This window comes from Pomacea canaliculata, linkage group LG14, assembly GCF_003073045.1.
Source record: "Pomacea canaliculata isolate SZHN2017 linkage group LG14, ASM307304v1, whole genome shotgun sequence".
NCBI classification, from domain to species: Eukaryota; Metazoa; Mollusca; class Gastropoda; order Architaenioglossa; family Ampullariidae; genus Pomacea; species Pomacea canaliculata.
Window position 1 is genome coordinate 523,906 of NC_037603.1, and position 12,898 is coordinate 536,803.

The 12,898-nt window shown below is 45.3% G+C and overlaps 1 protein-coding gene across 1 annotated transcript in view; it reads left to right on the forward strand.

Moving 5' to 3' along the window:
* LOC112554923 (von Willebrand factor D and EGF domain-containing protein-like) overlaps positions 1–12,898 on the forward strand; it is a 535,332-nt gene that overhangs the window by 477,085 nt on the left and 45,349 nt on the right. The window lies entirely within an intron of this gene.

A 12,898-nucleotide genomic window follows, 5' to 3' on the forward strand; every position in this document is an offset into this window, starting at 1 on the left:
TGTTTGACTGCAGCTGTACTGTGTCTTGGGGTCACTTTGCTAGAGCGGTGAACTGCGCTGTGGTGGTGGTTTTTCTTGTGTTGTAGGTTTTCTGTTTTTTAAATAAACGGTGTCAAAAAAAAAAGGAAGAAAGAAAAGAAGATGACAAAAATCTACAGAATGCCAAGGAATAGAGGGGCGACGGTGAGAGAAGGCAGCCAATAAAATGTAAAAGCAAAGTAGACCTCATCCAGCAAACAAAGACACGTGTTTGTTTTCGATAGTTCACATCACAAGAAGTAAGATTACAGACCGAGTACTAAACCTAAAGAAAGAGGCGCTGCTACCGATGAAGATAACACCGCTCACTCAGGAAGCAGGCAACAGAAGGTAATCCCTAACGAGCAGTGTCTTTCATCTAAAAAGAAAAGCTGACAACAACGATGTGAAAAGAACGGTAGTCAACCTTTAACCAATAATAAAACAACTAAGCAATAACCAAACAAATAACCAAATAACTTGCCCTGGCTGCCTTACAACGATCAGAAGGAAGAGAGTTGTGGAGTCAGTGAGACACACCTGTAGGCTACCTGGTGATAAAACATGGCTACCCTTCACATTCCTGTGTATGACATCTTTGGTATGTAAGTATTCCCGAGCATGAACTACACCCCGCAAGGTATGTGTGACTGCTAGCTCTATTATATATATACACAATCACTAGGTCTATACAAAGAACCCACAACTGTTCCCTGTCTACATCGTTCTCAGTTGTCTCCCCTTTTCTCAGTCCTCTGCATTTTCAGTCCGTTCTCTCACTTTAGACAGTCGTGACTAGCACTCAAAGTTTTTTTCTGAGAATCGGGTTATCATTCTTGTATTCTGCCCTAAATAGATTAAACAGAATGTTTTAGTAAAGCTTTGTCCTTGGCATGCATTTTTGAAGCAGTTAAACAAAGAGCTGACATAATGATACAACTAACATGGCAGGTCATCGCAGCTGTACTTCACTCTTTGTTTTGAAGTAAACTGTGGTTGAGATGATCATTAAATAGGTTAAATATAGTGCCCTTTTTTATATCAAATGGTAAGTAGAAATAATTTTCAGCATGGCTGTATATGTTGTTTCCTAAAGCGGTTTGTCTTAGATAAAAACTTAAGTGTTTCAAAATGAACCTCCATTTCTTTTAATATCGTAGTAGTTCGAATAAACGAAATACTTCTAAGTCTTCACATGACCTTTCGGCTATATCTTTCTTCCTACTTTTTTTGTTGTTTTTAACCTACCCCGAAGACATCCCACATTCGCTGAAAGTACCTCAAGCACATCCCTCCACACAGCGAGAAATGGTATGTTGTAAAAAAAAAATCTATGAAAAGCAAGAATTAAAAGTCTATACTGGTCTTTATATAAAGTGGTTCAAGAATTAGTGTAGCAGAGCATGTATCACAGACATTATGCTCGCTGTTCTGCTTTGTTGTACTTTGAGGTCGATCTGTATGTCGATTGTATTTTCAGTGATGTCAGAGAGGCAATGTGATGTTCACAGCAGCTTGTGTCTGTGGTGACATGTTTAAAAGATTAAAGCACCAGTACTAGGCCATCAAAACTGTTTATTTCATCCAGAAGTTTCTCACATACTACATTGTGCCTTCTACTATTCTTACTCTATTGCTGATCGTCTTTATGAACGCTCAAACACACGCACACACGCGCACGCATACACACATCTGCACATTCACGATCTCAGAACTAAGCCTTACATTATACAACAAAAGTGTAGCTACCTGTAGATGATTATATAATCTTTAAAAAACACAAACGTTTGGTTGTCTGTGTAACTACATATGCTGACCTAAGAGTATTCCTCCGCCTCATCACGACACTACCACGGAGATAGTCCCTTGGTTCATCACGTGTAGAGAGCTCTAAGCGAATTTTTGTCCGAAAAGCTATTCCTTCGGTGGCTGCAAGGCCTACGACTCAAACAGAATTCATCCATAACAAAGATTCTCAAAGCTGACAACTGTAGTGTATCCAAAACAAAGTCTAATTTTGTATTAAAAGTTTTAACTTGCATCCAAGCTCCAGACAACATTTCGTTGCTTTTTCTCAACAGACATTTTTTTCCTGAGAACTAAAGAACTCATTAGTCAGTTTGAAAGAGAAGTTGATCTGTTTGTGCTAAGAAGAACTGCTGGTTGGGGTAATGGAGGAACTCTGATATTTGCCTTTAGCAGCATGCAAGGGATTCATATCACGTGCGTCTGTTAGTCTTATGTTGGCATACACGGATGGCACAAAAATAATTTTTTTCTTCATTGTTTTCTTGAGTGTTTTCCAAGAACTAAAACAATTGACCCCTTTCCCCCATACATAGTGTTTATGTGGGTATGAACGAACGAATGTACGTATATGTAAATGAGTGAGCTTACGTGTTTTGCCGTTAGTCAGCCCACTTTCAAAAAGAATTTAACTCCTATTTTCACCTTCAAGACCATAGATACTACATCAGAATTTTGCCGAACTCCATTGCCGGAATCTGATATCACACAAGAATCCCCCCTCCCCCCGTTCGTTTCAGTACTAACCTTGGATTGTTTGTCTTAGACTATCGTAGATTAACGTGACCCAAGATTAGCCTGTTTAAACTCATACTTAGTCCTACACATACACACGTCCTGTGTTCATCTCATGGTGGTGTGCACTAAACCGTCACTGAGGTCTTAGACTGACAAATGAATGTGGACATATTCCGAAAGCTCTGACGAGGGTTACCGTTATCTTGAGTGTAAATATTTAGTTTTCATTGTAATATGTAAGCGAGGCTTGTATTATTCTTCAACTTCGGTTCTTTACAGAGTGAGCTTGGTCCAAGCAGATGACCAGTGTCAACGTCTGCAGTGAGTGTGACTGTTCAAAGCCCAGCAAAACAAAACAAACTCTGAAGGGTTATTGGTTGACCGCCATCCCTAATATGGTAGCAGAACATCTACCTTGTCGTTAAACAAAGTGTGATCGTGAGGATAAGGTTAAAATAAAAAACTCTTGAATATATACTATATATAATATATATATATATGAAATAAGGAGGAGAAACGGTGCAGGTGTCTGTCACATCGGGTCAGAACCATCTGCCGAGTTCTCAGACAAGACTGTACAGCAACTCATTGGCTAACGGATTTTTGATAAGATTGGATCTCTGATTCGATTCTTCCATGTCAACCGAGGCAAAAGCTCTATTCAATTACACCCCCTTTCCAGCACATTGAGATATCAAAGAGGATGTAGAAGCATTTGGATTAAAAAGTCATGAAAGACACAACTGCAACTACTGGAACCAAAAAGCTTTGGCGCTCTTTGGTGGATCTCACCACAGTGATTTTAGATAGTACTGTACACAATTGTATTTTAAAAACATGATCATTTTCTGGTGTTTCTGCTAACATATTACTTCTTTTCCTCTTCAGTAGTATAGGCATGTTGCATCCACCCCTCATTTGGGGAGCCGGAAGGGGAGCCGTGACGTCACCGCCGCCATCTTGCCGGAAGTCGGATGGGGGCGGCCATCTTGTCAGCCATCTTGTCGGAAGTCTCATGGGCGCGGCCATCTTGTCATCCCCCCCCTTCCTCCCCCTTACCACGAGTGACTTGCCCCTGGGGGAGGGACGGTGCGGTAAAGTGTCGCGTGCTGTGTTTATGATGGCACCCTTACCCCACCCTTTGTGTGCGCGTGCGAGGGGGAGAATGTCTGCATTGAAAGAGCCCATTTCGTCAAAGTTTACAAAAGTATAAACTTTAATAAACTTTGTCCACCAGTCGCCACGAGGAGGCAGGGCTCTGTTTGACTGGCAAAAATGTGTTTGACGCATAAAGAACAAGAAAAACTTTATCACAGCTTTGAAGATATCACAGTCTAAACGGGAGCAGCAGCAGTCTCAAATATCCAACGGTACGGTAGTCACCCCATCGTCAAGGACCTTTCGCTTGATGTACAGATAGGACAAAGAGTTGCGGTGTTGTTGATAGGTAAACATGCATTTACCATCTGTTTTGAAACCGGTGTTGCATCCACCGCTGGCTTGCTGTGTCTGTAAAACCTGTTTGAAATGGTTGTGGTCAAGTTGATTTTGGTGTTTGTTTAGCCCCTTGGTGCTGACTTTTTGCGTGTCACCGAAACAAATGTAAGTTTTGCTGCAGAGAGCTACGATGCCATCGCCTGTGTACTCTGTTTTAAACAAGCCCGGTGTGCGTTTGTCGTCGCGAGTGCGTTGGAGACAGGCAGGACAGGCAGAGGGGTCCCAGGGTTTGTGGTTTGTTTTGCTGTGCACAAAGTCTTGGTGATGTTGTCGCATGCTTGTCCCGGGAACCATTGCGTGTATTCTTGAAAAAAACTGTTGTTGCAACTCGGACGGACGGCATCTTCGAAGCGAGGTGCAGCCAAAGCCATGTACAGCGAATCCGTGTCCATTTTCGCACAGCTGAAAGTTGCTGCGGTCTACGTACTTGTCCACGCAGTCGTAGTAAAACTGAAGCATTCTCAGTTTGGCGTACTGGTAGACGAAATAGCCAATTTGCAAGGGGAGACCCCAGTTGATGTTCTTTTTGGCCATCTCTACCTCGTACAAGTCTTCCGTCAGTTCCGTCAGCTTTTGAAAGCGACTGTCGTTTATCAGTTTTTCACAGTCAGAGTCACCGACGTAGTAAATGTCGCAGTGCCTGGCGATGTTGGTGAGCGTCTTGCCGTAAGCACTGTTGCCTAACAGTTTGAACGTTTCGCTTAAAATGTTTTTGGATGGATCGCTGTCTCCTTGGCGTCGCGCGCTGGTGACCATGTCGCCAAAAGCCTTAAAGCAAGGTTTGGGTTGGTATTCTATCACCAGGTAAACGGCAGTCACTATGAGCCCATTTTCAAGATACCATTTCAACAAAGGAGTCGCTATTAAAACTTTGTTGCCGACATAGCTGCCGATGAGCGTTTTTGTGGATCCGGTCAACAGTTTATATTTTTCCGCGTACGCTCGCATGAAAGGACCAATGTCGGAGCGCGTGACGTGAATGTTTTTGAAGATGGGCGTCATCTCGCTAAACGCTCACGCAACGCCTCGGGACGTGAAGATCGCACTGCACCAGGCCAAACAGCGTTTCGTCTTTCACGGCGGATAAAATGTCGTTTTCGGTGGGATGTCGTTTGGAACTGTAGGAGGGGAGCTTTTACAGCGTATAACGGTGGAGATTTGGGGTTGGTCTTTTTTGTCTTTCCCAATCGCACTCCCACATTTCCTGCACCGCAACACCGACGACGTTTTGTAAGTACGCGGTGATCTCGCGTGTTTTTTCCCGCAACTCGACGAATGGCTTTTTGTTAAACGGGTTGATGACGCGACCGCGCGTGAGGGAGCAGTTTTCGTGTCCGTGAAAAAGACAGCCGTGAAACTGATAGACGGTCTGCGTTTCCGAATGCCACCCGTCGACGCGAATTCGCCTTTTCCCTAACTGTTTTTCTTTTGAATTAAATTTATGCCGAATGTGAATGTTTTTACAAAACATAACCCACTCTAACCACTCGCGACACTTTTGTCCGTACACGTCTCTTTTTTCACCCTTGAAATTATTGTCTTTTTTCCGGATGATGGGGTGTTCCGTCGGCATGTTCTGGCATAAGGCCCAGAGATACAAGGCGTTGGCATCGAAGCCCTCTATGCTTTGTACGGGTTTGCTGAGGTTGTTGCGTATGCATGTCTGAGATTTTTCGTGATGGCGGTGAAAAATGATGGAGGGACCCCCTGTGATGTTGTCGCGAAGCAGCGAGTGGATGTCTTTTGTTTTGTCATCAAACAGCGAAAAGTAGACGTCGGAAGGCAGAGTTTTGAAGAGATAGCGCAGTGTGATGCCGGGAGCCGAAATAGCGTCTTTCACCATGTCTACACCGAGAGTAGCGTAGAACGTGATCTGGTTGTCGAGCGCTTGCAGAAAAGGCACAACGTCGAGGTTGTTGTACACATCAGAAAATCTCGCATCGACGTCATGTTGCGAGTCTCCCAGACCTGTTGACAGTAGGCGTATTGCTCGTCTGTGATGTTGCTCTGTTTGAGTGTCGAATAAAACGCGGCGTGGGGAGGAGTTGCTGTTCTTGTAGTGTGTCGAGAGAGGTGACGTATTCGTAGGGGAAGAAACCTTTTTGCTCTGTGACGTTGTAGGCAGCCAAGTACTTTGCGTAACTAAATCCCGGCGCGAGAAAATTGACGACGTCTAGAAATTTCAGCTTTTGGGTGCAAATGCACAAAAATGCGTTGTGACGCTTCACCACAAACTTAAATGGGTTTTTTGTCTCGTCAACATCGTCATCGTCTGCTTCTTTTTCGCAAAGGACAAACCGGCGAACGAGGTAAGGTTTGATGACGTTGATGTCATATTTCCCCGAGTTAAACCCTATGACCGGTAGTTGACGCAAGTAGTCGTCGAATCGGGCTTTGAGGGCGGCGGTAGGAATTTGAATACTGTCAGGGGAGTTGTTTTGTTGTTGTTCGACAGCATCTAGTTCTCTAAGCACGTCACTAAACCGCTCGCATAATAAAAGATAAGACCGGTCCGAGATTTTTTCTAGATGATCGACCATGCGATCGATCAAGTGTTGCGAGTCGCCGTCGCTGACAAAGCAAACCGGCGACTCAAAATCCGGAACGTTACTGGCTACGGACACCGACAGGGGAACGTGTTGTGCTGTGTACCGTGTGTTGTTGCTGTGGGGTTGGGGAAGACTAGAGCGATCAAAATAAACTTCGAAATCAAAGGTGGCCCTATACGGAAAAACAAACGACGCGTCGACCGAAAACCCGTGCGATTGTAAACTTTCCAGGACGGAGGGTGTACCCTGATAGACCCCGCCTTGATACGTCTCTTTTACCTTATCCCCCTGACATGTCTTTTCGTGTCGCTCCATCATCCAATTTTTTTTCCAAAGTTTTCCGCACTTGGGACATTGAAACGCGTGTGTGAGCTTGTCGATGTCGATGATGTGCATGAAATGTTGCTTGTAATGTAAAAGACGGAGAACGTCTGTATACTTGTACGCGCTCCGCTGGAGGGGGACGAGAACGGGAGGAGACTGACTCTCATCAAACTGAAAAACATCGACATTTACTTTAAATTTATCTTCTAAACTCGGCAGATCTAGCAGGGTCACTCCTGGAAAGTCAGAAAAAGAAGCAGACGCGGACCATTGGTTGAACAGTTCTCGCGCAGGGGTCTGTAACGAATGTACGTTGGCGCCACGGTGTAATGCGAGGGCTCTAAAAAAACAAAGATTGTCACGGTACGCCTGTCCGTGGTTTTCGTCTGTTTGAAGTGTATGCAGGCTTGCGCTATTTTTTATGTATTCGGGTAAAGCATCCTCTGTACAACAACCGATAGGAAAGTCGTCGATGGGGTTGACATAAAAGGAGGTGGACATGATGGCCTCCACCGCCACCTTACTGTCGGGACGTTCGTTTTGGGCGTGCTCCAACGCGTCGTGGTCTTGAACTTGATTTACAAAGTCCAAAAAATCTTGTTTGTTAGAAATCAGACGGGGTCTTTCTAGCGCTCTGTGGTTGTTGGCAGAGGCATGAAAAAATGACAACTCATTAGAAGTTTTATTTTTTAACAAAAAGGAGTGGGAAAAATTAATTTTAAAACGCTTCTTTTGAGAATCAAAAAGATCCACGAGACGTTGTCTCCATAGAGGAGTGGCATTGGGAGTCCAAAAGAACGTAAACACCGACTGATGTTTCCCGTACCGTTTGTGCGTTTTGACTGCGCTCCAGTTTTTGCGATACACTTCTTCAACATCAGGGGGTAACTGTGATAAAAGCTCATCTTCTTCTATCCGACCCTGCGCCTGGGTTTTTTGCTTTTTAGGCTGAGGAGGAGGAGGAGGAGGAGGAGGAGGAGCCATCAAAGCAGTCGAAGGCTGACGGAGATGAACCTTTTCAACATGGCGGCCAAGATGCTCTTTGCGCGAAAAGGTTCGAAAACACAAAGAACATGGAAAACCTTTTATCTTTTCGTGTATGGCTTTGATATGCCGATTTAGGTTCTTGACCGCCGTAAATTGTAAACCGCACAAAGTACATTTCTGAAAAAAGAAAAAAAAAATCCGTGATGCATACTCGGTTAAAAAAAAATATATATATATATTTAAAAAATAAACAAACAGTCGTCAACTTACGATTTCCATGGTTGGTGTGAGAGAGAGAGAGGACGACGTGTTCAATGTACGTGTTTTGCTGCTCGAATGAATAGCTCGAGGGAGTCTAAGGGACTAAAAAGATGCTAAAGACGAGGTGATTGGTAGTTCGCCAAAAGGCAGCTTCACGTGCGTTGTGATTGACGGGTCTGAAGCACAGAGCTAGCGAGAAATCATACAGAGGTCTGCCAGCATCATCTTACAGCTTATCACAGTAGTGGCGGTGATAAACTTATCTGGGTACCTACAGCGGTCTGCCAGCGTCATTAGCCAATCTTACAGAGGTGAACGTCCGCTACTACTAGCATGGTACCATTTCCCACCCACCCCAACCACTCTTCGTTTTACACACTGCACACGTGTATTTTTTTTTCCCCAAGCGTTGGTATGTGAGGACGCTTTTAGTGTGGGAGCTGTGTCTTGTTGAATCCTAGTTGCAGAGATCTGCTTATTTTTACCCGACCACCCCTTTTTTTTGCTTGTATGGCTCTCGTGTATGTTTTTTTTTCCCCAAGAGAGAGAGACTAGTGTTGGTTTGGAGGGGTTTTCTTTTAGCCTTCTTCATCAAAAGCTCACTCCAAAAATAATCCTGCATCAGAATATTTCAAAATACCATTTTCCACCCACCCCAACCACTCTTCGTTTTACACACTGCACACGTGTATTTTTTTTCCCAAGCGTTGGTATGTGAGGACGCTTTTAGTGTGGGAGCTGTGTCTTGTTGAATCCTAGTTGCAGAGATCTGCTTATTTTACCCGACCACCCCTTTTTTTTTTGCTTGTATGGCTCTCGTGTATGTTTTTTTCCCCAAGAGAGAGACTAGTGTTGGTTTGGAGGGTTTTCTTTTAGCCTTCTTCGTCAAAAGCTCACTCCAAAAATAATCCTGCATCAGAATATTTCAAAAGTGAGCTTTGTCCAGCAGTCACCACGTGGAGGTGAGGCTAAATCGACTGCCAAAAAAAAAAAAAAAAAAAAAAAAAAAGGCGAAAGAGGGGGAGGCTAGGCGTCGAAGGGTTCCTCAAAGATCTTTCCTATTTGGTCTTGAGTAAGACCATCGAACTCTTCTTGTTCGTCGTCGTCGGAGGAGGAGGAGGAGGGGAAAAACAGCTTTCTTTTGACTTTTTTGGTCTTTACACCCTCTTCTTCTGACCCTAGCCGCCTCTTTCGCTTTGGTGGTGGCACCACCGCCGAGGAAGTGGAGGGTTGAGGCGACTCAAACAGAAAAACATCGTCGTCGCTTTTTTCCCTGTGTCACTTATAATGACGGGTATTTCGGCGACGAATTGCTCCTGCGCCTCGAGGATCTGTTCTCTTAACATGGGAAAGACTTCCCCGGCCAAAAATGGGCTGTCCATCTTGGCTAATATCTTTTCTAGATACAAGCCAACACCCTCCTCAAAAGTCATGGTCATGCACGGGTGCTGGTGCTGGGAGGGATGGTCGATAATACACCCATTACAATGTTCCATGATGGCCTCGTTGACCATACAGACGAGCGTTCTGAGGAAACTTGGATTCGACATGTTTTGCTAGCGTTGGAAAATCAACAGGGACTAGCAAAGCTGTGAAGTTGGTATATATACTATTCTCAAAACTTTTAAGTTTGTTCGGGACTGGTTGCGAGTCAGAGAGGGCGTGGTTTACAGACGCTTCAGAGAGGTGTGGCTTACATGCGCTGACGTGGTCAAAGCTGAATCACAGATGAGTGCGAGCAAGGGGGAAATCCTACAGAGGTCTGCCAGCATCATCTTACAGCTTATCACAGTAGTGGCGGCGATAAAAGTGTCATCTGGGTACCTACAGTGGTCTGCCAACATTAATCTTACAGCTCATCACAGTAGTGGCGGCGATAAACTTATCTGGGTACCTACAGCGGTCTGCCAGCATCATTAGCCAATCTTACAGAGGTGAACGACCGCTGGTGGTTGGATGGCACTCCTCTCTCTCTCTCTCACCAACCAACCTTTATCCATCACACACACACACAAACACACTAAAAAAACCGTGGTAACATTTTAAGACATCGTTTTATTTAACAAACAGTCTGAAGAAGAAGAAGAGGAAACATTTTGTAGTATGTTTGTACACGCGGCAAAAAAAAAAGTTTTTTGGAGTAGCTTACTGTTTTTTGTTTTCACGTCTCTCTGTCGATCGGTTCACACACACAAAGGTTTACACTGTGTCGTCGCTGGGAGGCTTCTTTACAAGGTTGCGGAGGAAGAGAATCTTTTGGCGCACACACACACAAAAGTTTTTACACTGTTGGGTTATCTGGAAAAAACACATCATCGTCTTTTTCTTCTTCGTCGTCGTCGTTATCGATGCGAAGCTTCTTGGGTCGTTTCGTATCGGGAAGATTTTCTGTCTGCCTGCGATAGTCGGTGGCCAGCTTTTTGTGGACCCTCAACAAATTTTGAAACTGTTGTGAGTCCATTGCCACTCCTTTTTGGGTGGGCAAACGTCGTCCCTCTTTGCCGTTGATGGGAGCCGTGTAGTGTCGAACGTGAATTTTGACGATGCCTTTCCACGTTCGCACAGAAGCAAAAACATCTTTGCCGAGCGGATACATCGTTGAAGAAGCATTCTGGTCAACAGGAGCCATGGCGGATGTGTGGTGTAGCTGAGACGTGCAAGACTGGGGTTTTATTTTTATAGAGGCATGGAGAGGGTTGGTCGGTGACGTAGGTGTCGAACCATTCTGTAAACGAGGCGATCATTGGTCGGAGGTCGATGGCGTGAAACGGAGCTAAGAGCCTGTGGAGACTTGCACCGCGACTTTTCATCATCACAAAATATAGCACATACAGCCCGCAGGCTGAACTCGTCAAGTCTTGTAACAGACGATCGTTGTAACGACTTCGGATGCTGTGAGTTTCGATAAAGTGGTTGATGTCACGATGACGTGGAGGAAGACCAAAACTGTCAAAGTACTCGGCTTTACCAAGTCCGTCAAACCACACGGCTACCCAGTGTTCTCCCCTTTAGAGGCTGTGTCGGTGTTGATGATGAAGGCACTTGGACGGCGAGGAGAGAGGTGAGTTGGCAATTTGTTTCTAGGGTACACACCTTTAAACACTCGTCTAGCATGAATGTCCGAGCCTAAGATGGCTGCAATCTCACGTGTGTTCATGCTGAAAAATCTGTCAGCACCTGACGACTGCGGTCAATTTCAATCATGCTGTCGAGTTCACCAAAGACAATCACATGAACAGGGTTGGGTAAGGTGTCGCTAAATTTTAGCTCCAGTCGCAGCGCACCGCTCTTGACCAGCTCAAACTGGTCTCCGTCCACCAAACTGGGTGACAAGTCAAACGCGTAGAGGGTGTAGCCCAGCGCAAAGTCCCTGAAACATAAAGGCAAAACGTGTAGCGCGCACTCACACACACACACAGTCACACACAGTCACACACAGTCACACACACACACACACACACACACACACACACACACACACACACACACACACACACACACACACACACACATACCTAATTGCCCGAATCTCGTCCTGTATGACCGGTAGCCGTCATCAACCCATGATAAGCTCTGACGTGGTGTTGATTTTCAAAGTCGGGCATCAGCGGTTTGGCAGGCACTTGACGTCCATCCATGTACAGACAAAGAAAGGACAGGTTGTGTGTTTTAAAGTTGAACGGGTTCGCCTTCAATTTTCCGTTAAAGGCGGCGGTATCCACTAGACCGATGATGATGCGCGTGGGAGATTGACTGAGAAACAGGTTGTCTTGAACGTGTGACAGTTGTCCTCCTGGAATAGAAAAAGTCTTTTGCACCACCCTCTTCATGGGGTACTTGGCCGTTCCCTTTTCTAACGCCTTTTCGTGTGCGAGCGACACTGCAGGGTTGAGTTTGGCCTTGCGGACAAACAGAGAAGCGTGTGTGATGGTGCTGCGATATCCTCCGTCTTCGTCGTGAGCTATCAAGTTAAAAGCAGCTTTAGACGGGATCAGTCTGATCTTGACGTCCACCCCTGGTAGCATGTAGCGTTCCTGATGCATAATGTCTGCGTGGAGACGACCCATCATGTCTATTTCCTTGCTTTTAGCACTCATGTCTCGCCGAATCTTGAGGCCAGCATTTGCGTCTCCTTGCGTATCATCTAGGTGGTTGGCTGAATCTCTGTAGTAAAGGGCAGCCGTCATATGTCCTTTCTTGGCCTCAGAACCAAAGTTTAGCGTCGCCTCCAGGTAAGCTCTGTACGGGTACGTGTTGTCGCTAGATGTGATGAGAGTGTCGTTTAAACTAATGTCGACTTGAGAAAACAGACTGTGCAACCAGTAGTTGATGGGAGCGACGTCTTTACCGTCGGCCAAATCTGACCCATCAGCCTCGGTGACTTTGGCTCTGACGTGCAAAAAAGGTGTTGCTGAGGTCCAAGTAGTCTTCTGTGGCGCCATTGATACAAAATTCGATGGGAGCCCCTGTCGAGATGGCACTTAGCGGGTAATACTCTACAAAAGAACCTTCCTCGACAGCCGTTTGCGTAGGAGGGACGGAAAACAAGTCTAGTCCGGAATGTACGCTCTCGCAAGATTTAGGGTGGATGAGAGCCATGTTAACCAAAGATGTCTGCCGTACTGCTCGTCGTCTTCTTTTTCTTCTTTTGAACACGTCGTCGGTGAAATGTTGGTTTTATACGTTTTCGGGCAGGTTCGCCAGGGGGCGCACCGGAT